Source organism: Cygnus atratus, chromosome 1, assembly GCF_013377495.2.
Source record: "Cygnus atratus isolate AKBS03 ecotype Queensland, Australia chromosome 1, CAtr_DNAZoo_HiC_assembly, whole genome shotgun sequence".
Classification (NCBI taxonomy): Eukaryota; Metazoa; Chordata; class Aves; order Anseriformes; family Anatidae; genus Cygnus; species Cygnus atratus.
Genome location: NC_066362.1, coordinates 189,124,622 through 189,130,621, shown reverse-complemented (window position 1 = coordinate 189,130,621; position 6,000 = coordinate 189,124,622).

The following is a 6,000-nucleotide window of genomic DNA, read 5'->3' as shown; positions in this document are numbered from 1 at the left end:
TTCATGGAGATGGGGATCAGGCAGCACTGTAGGCCAAATCACAGCTGTGAGAAGTATATTAAATAAAGCCTCAACAAACCATCTCCAGAAAAAAAATAAAATAAAAAAGAAATCCTGGGCTTTCTGTCTGGAAAAGCCAGCAGTTGTGGTCCAAAACAACCACAGAGAGAGCCATCAGCTCTGCACTACCATGCCAGTTCTCTCCAGTCCTCATTTATTGATGTAGGTGCAACCATAGCCTACTTGGTAATTTCTATTGTAGTTCCTAGGCCCTTGTGATACTCAACATAGAGAAAAGTACAGTGGTTACTCTGAAATTCAACTAAAATTTTAACTGATTTTTTCAAATATTTTCAGTGCAGATTTTCAACTTAAAGCAAAAGATCAGGGTCTTTTTCAAATTTGGTACATAACAACTGGATTTGGTAGAAGTCTTCCCATCCTAAATCCTTTTTAAATGTCTTCAACCACATCTTGTATTTTAAAAGTGAAGATATTTAAAGCATGGATCACTTGCTAATGCTCTGGCAGGTCTGGATTCTCAAGAATCCATCACTATGGAAATAAAAAGGAAGTAAAAATACTGAGAGGGGAGATGTGTTTAGTTACTATAGAGCCTGGCTCTGTGCTAACAAAACCAAGGAAATAATTTCTGAGGCAAGGCTATAACTCGAAGCTTAATTCAGAAAAAAGGTCCAGTTCTGTGTTGTGCATTATTGAACACCTGTGGATTTGCAGGGCCATCACATGTTGCCATATATGCACCCAATTCACCTCTCCCTCTGGACAAACACCCTGGCAGTACACAGTCATAACTGGTGGAGCCTCTTGTGCTTCAGCTTAAACTCTGAATTTCATTTTGTGATTTGCTCAGTCACTTGATTTTATTTGAACATAATTTATCTGTTTCTAAATTGACTTCATATTTCACGGTAAAATTTAAAAGAAAATGGGGGAGATGGGGCTCTGCTATTACCATACCACTGTATCAGAGGCCTCTACATCAGTAGAGCTACTGCAATTTGGTGGTGTCATTAAGCACAGAATGCAAGAAACTCTATCATGTTATTATAAATACACAGTTTATTTCATTAAAATCTTAGAACCATAACCTCACCATTTTCCAGAGATGACAATGCAATCACAATAGAAATTCATTTGCAAAACTTTTGCAGGTGAAAATAGTCAGCAAAACTGAGAAGAAAGGAAATCAGAAAGAGGTTTATCTCCATTTATAGCTATTTCCAGAAAAGGGACTGTTTTTCTCTGGACTTTTTGGCTTGTGAGAAGCCATTTGACATTTTCAGGCACCTCTTATTTTGTGTTTGACATTTTCAGGTGTCTCTTATTTTCTTTGATGGGCAATCACCTACAAGACTGAATACTTATCACTGACCTGAAAACATAAGGTGGTGGTATCAAAATATGCACTGTTCTCCTGAGCCAGTCACCTTGTCTATCCATTAATAAACTTGTGTTCTTTCTCAGTCACTTGTTCCTGAAGTCCAGGGGAAGTTATCTGATTTTTACACAAAATGCCTTTGCATTGGACAGCTTCCAGGGCAAGTAAAAAGAAGTGATCAGAGCCTTTGGAAACATGATGGATGCAGGCACCTTACAAGAATTAGGGTTATTTAGTCTAAAGAAGAAAAGCCCGAGAGAAGACATGATAACAGTCTTTAATAACACTTGCAGAAAAGACAAATGAAATGAACTATTCTTTATGTCAAGTCAGAGTAGGACAAGGAGTAATGCGCTTAATCTTTGACAGGAGAGATTTAGGTTAGACATTAGGAAAAGCTTCCAAACAACAAGGAAAGGAAAGCAAAGGACATAACTGCCTGCGGAGGAGGAGGAACACCTATTAGTAGAGGGTTGTTGAATGAGCTGATCAAATATCTATCTCCCAGGGATGGTTGACATGATCTCCTTGGGCACCAAGATGGGTTAGATATGTCTTCATGTCCTTTCTGTCTGCCTTTTGTGTGATTCTTTAGAGAAAAAGAGAGTAAGATCTCTTAGTAACCTCAATTACTACATGAAGATGTCTGAGATATATACTGTTTAACTTCGTTTAGCACCAGTTAGTTGAAACAGCCATGCAGAACCTTTTTTGTTGTTGTTGTTTCCTTTATGTTCTTGACTCAGATTATCTGTGTACCTGTAATCAAGCCATTAATGATCCAAAGTGCTTGTTCTGCTCTTTATGGTACATTTTGATTGGAATTGCAGTAAGTTTTTCACTTAGCACTGGCTTTCCACTATAGAAATGAAATATTCTTACAATCTGTGATATTTTTGATATTCTGGTTCATTAATCTACTTTTTATTCATTCATTTCCTAGCCCAAATTCAATTTAAAAAGAGCAGATATTTTTCATAGCACTTTGTCAGTAGTGTCTCCTAGCAACCTAATGTCCTCCCAAGCAGACCCTGATCATCCCCACAAAATCCACATCATCTCTCTTTGGACTTATAATAAGCATTTCTGAAAAAAAAAAAGAATCCAAGTTATTTCCTCATTCTCCCCACTAACCCAAATCTTCTAGAAACATATTGTTTAAATCATATACAAAATTAAAATGTAGATTATTGATCCTCTGATAAAAGGGAAATTAAAGAAGCTTCAGTCCACAATGTAGTGGGTTTACGTGGCAAGGTTTTGGTAGCAGGGGGCCATAGGAGTGGCTTCTGTGAGAAGGATCTAGAAGCTGCTCCATGTTTGGTAAGGGCCCCACTGCTGACCAGAGCCGAGCCAATAAGCGATGTTGTTTTGCGCCTCTGTGAGAGCATATTTAAGACAGGGACAAAAAACACACTGCGCCACACAGCAGCTGGGAGAGTGAGAGGAGTGAGGAACAGCCTTGCAGGCACCAAAGTCAGTGAAGAAGGAGGGGGAGAGGTGCTCCAGGCACCGGAGCAGAAGTCCCCTGCGGCCTGTGGTGAGGACCATGGTGAAGCAGGCTGTCTCCCTGCAGCCCATGGAGTACCACGGTGGAGCAGGGTTCCACCCTACAGCCCGTGGAGGAGACCACGGTGGAGCAGGTGGACCTGCACCGACGGAGGCTGCGGCCTGTGGAAGACCCCTGCCAGGGCAGATTCTGGGCCGGACCTGCAGCCCGTGGAGAGGAGACCACGCAGGAGCAGGTGACCTGGCAGGAGCTGCTTCCCGTGGGGGATCCAGGTTGGAGCAGTTCGCTCCTGAGGGATGAATCCTGTGGTACGGACCCATATCTGGAGCAGTTCTTGAAGAGCTGCTGCCTGTGGGCAGCCCACGCCGGATCAGTTCAGCAAGGACTGCGTCCCATGGGAGGGACCCCACAGCACAGGGGATGAGAGTGACCGAGAAGGAGCGGCGGAGAAGAAGCGCTATAGACTGACCATAACCCCCATTCCCCCGTTCCTCTGTGCTGCTCAGGGGGAGGAGGTGGAAGAGGGTGGATGGGGAGGAAGGTGCTTTTGGTTTCTTTGTTTCTCACTTCTCTAGCTTGTTAGTAATAGGTAATAAATCTTACTATCTCCCTATGCTGAGTCTGTTTTGCCTGTCACAATAATTACTGCGTGATCTCCCTGTCCTTATCTCAACCCTTGAGCCCTTTTCATCGTATTTTCGCCCCGTTCCTCTCTGAGGAGGGGAGTGAGAGAGCAGTTGTGGTGGAGCTCGGCCACCCACCCGAGTAAAACCACCACACACAAACTGAAACTTCCACTTTATCTGGCCACATCTTCACCAACCATAATGCCAAATAGGAATGCTCACAGATTATTGACAAAAAATAGGGACCTGTGAAAATGGAACTGAAATTAAGAAGAGGGATTAGAGTTTGGGAATTAAAATCTCACGGTAAATCATACAGCATGATGTGTGGAGTCCAAGTAGAGCAGTGGAGCATCAGGCTGCTTCAAGGATGCACAGGTCACCAGCCAAGATCCAGGGGCTGGTTCTCAAGCCCCAGGACGCAGGAACATTCTTTACTCCTCAGTGGTCTTTGCAATCCTGAGCTCCTCTCCAAGCAGTACTTTGGGGATGCACTCTGCTAATGGATGAATGCAGGTGCAAAGTGGGTCTGGTGATGCAGCCATCTGTAAAGGGGAACTAAAGGACTAAAATGCACTAAAGAGTTTACAACTGAAGTTGGCTATAACTAGCAGGCCTCCTGTTATTTCTCCTCAACAGATACATTTGTAGATGACCCTCTCTGAGGCCAAGAAAACTGACACAGACTGGACTTGCTGGCCTTCAAAACAGTCTTTTAGACTAAAATTGTCTTTTTATTTTATCATTTTATTTTTAGACAAAAAATGATTGTTTTTTCAGATTTTAAAGAGGGATTAAAGGAGGTAAGGAAATGCTTTATGGGGAAAAGGAGTGGAGAAGCTAAGTTTACAACCAGTGACACCTGGGAGGTCTGGAAGTTTTTCTAATTTATGGCTGAATTTGGATGATATCTTCAGCCAAAAAAATGACAAGAGAAATGCATGCAGCAAGATTTCTGTGGAGAGGTGGTATCTTTTCTCTGAGCAATGGATGCAGCTGGAAAAAAATAGGAAAAACTCTTCTACCTGGAATTTTGTCTCTTGTTTTCCAATCCTATCAGTTGGCCAAGCCAATGACACCCATGGCCACAGTTTCAGAGAATTTTACAACATCTTAATATTTTATGGATGAATATGGATGTCACAGCTACAAACCTGCCTTTCCTGCCATGCTGCTGCTGAAGAACAGAAATGTTTGTGACCATCACACCTATTGCACGCCTCTGAAAGATTCCAAAAATTTGGACCAAGGAAAGTTTACTAAGGCTGAACAAGTATGTTTCTATCATAAGTTTTGGAAGCCTCTTGCAAGTGTAAAGAAAATTGTCATTAACCAGTAGATAGGTACTAGATGTCAGAGTAACTCATGTTCCTCACATGCCCTGAGGCCCTCTCTTCCTGTCCCAGTGAACTTTTAGCTTTAAACATTTTTAGTGCATGAAGTACACTTCAGCATATTCCACGGGAAAGCACTCGGTAGTAGAATTCAACCTATTCTGTGGACCATGAAGCAAATACATTTGTAACTAGTTAATTTGCTGAAGTACTTCTTTCTGCATGTTCTGATTTTTACAGCTTGTTACCAAAACAAACAAATGGTACTAAATTACAGTTATAATATATTACTAATATTTGTGTGCCTGTGGTTTCTGACATTATGTAATTGCAGTTGTTTGGACAACACCTCTTTGGATATACAGCCCCTACATAGATGTATATCTGTGATAGAATGGCCATACTTTACTGCAGTAAAATTTGTCTCTTTATTTCAACTTCACAGTCATTTGAGTAAATCTTAGATAAGCTGAGACAGATGCTATTTTTTTTTCTATCAGCATGTTCGCTAATACTGTGAAAACACAGAGGGCTTGATGTAGAATTTGGAAGTTTCCTATTGCCCTATTAACAGAGAAAACTGATGCTGTGCGTACCATCCTTGCAGCAAGCCCTGCCAAATACCCCTCTGTGTTGTACAGCATTGATATAATTCTTCACAGTGTTTCTATTTGTAACTGGGTCCGAGCAGCTTGTACTACGCCGAATTAGTTTCTTGGGTTACACTGGTGGCTTCGTCAGCCACCAGAGCTGGGAGAGCATAGAAGAGGACTGACACCTTTGCATGGTCTCCTGCAGTCTGTGCTTCACCTCCCAGACTGTGGCACAGAATATCAAACACTGCATTACAGAAGCTGTTTAAACTCTGGTGAGGTTTATTCCTGTGCAGAAAATCCTCTTCAGCACCTCAGCACCCCACCAATTCAGACAGAATTGATCTGAGCACCCTGATCAGGAAACAATCTTGAAATTTAAGGAAAAAAAATCCAAGGCAGAGAAATTGTAACCAAAGACTGTCTACTACTTTATCTAGATGTTGACAATTGAAGGCATTAGCAAAAATAATAAAGCTGTTCAATTTTGTTGTTGTTGTTTGTTTTGTTTTGGTCTTTTTCTGGCATTGTTTTT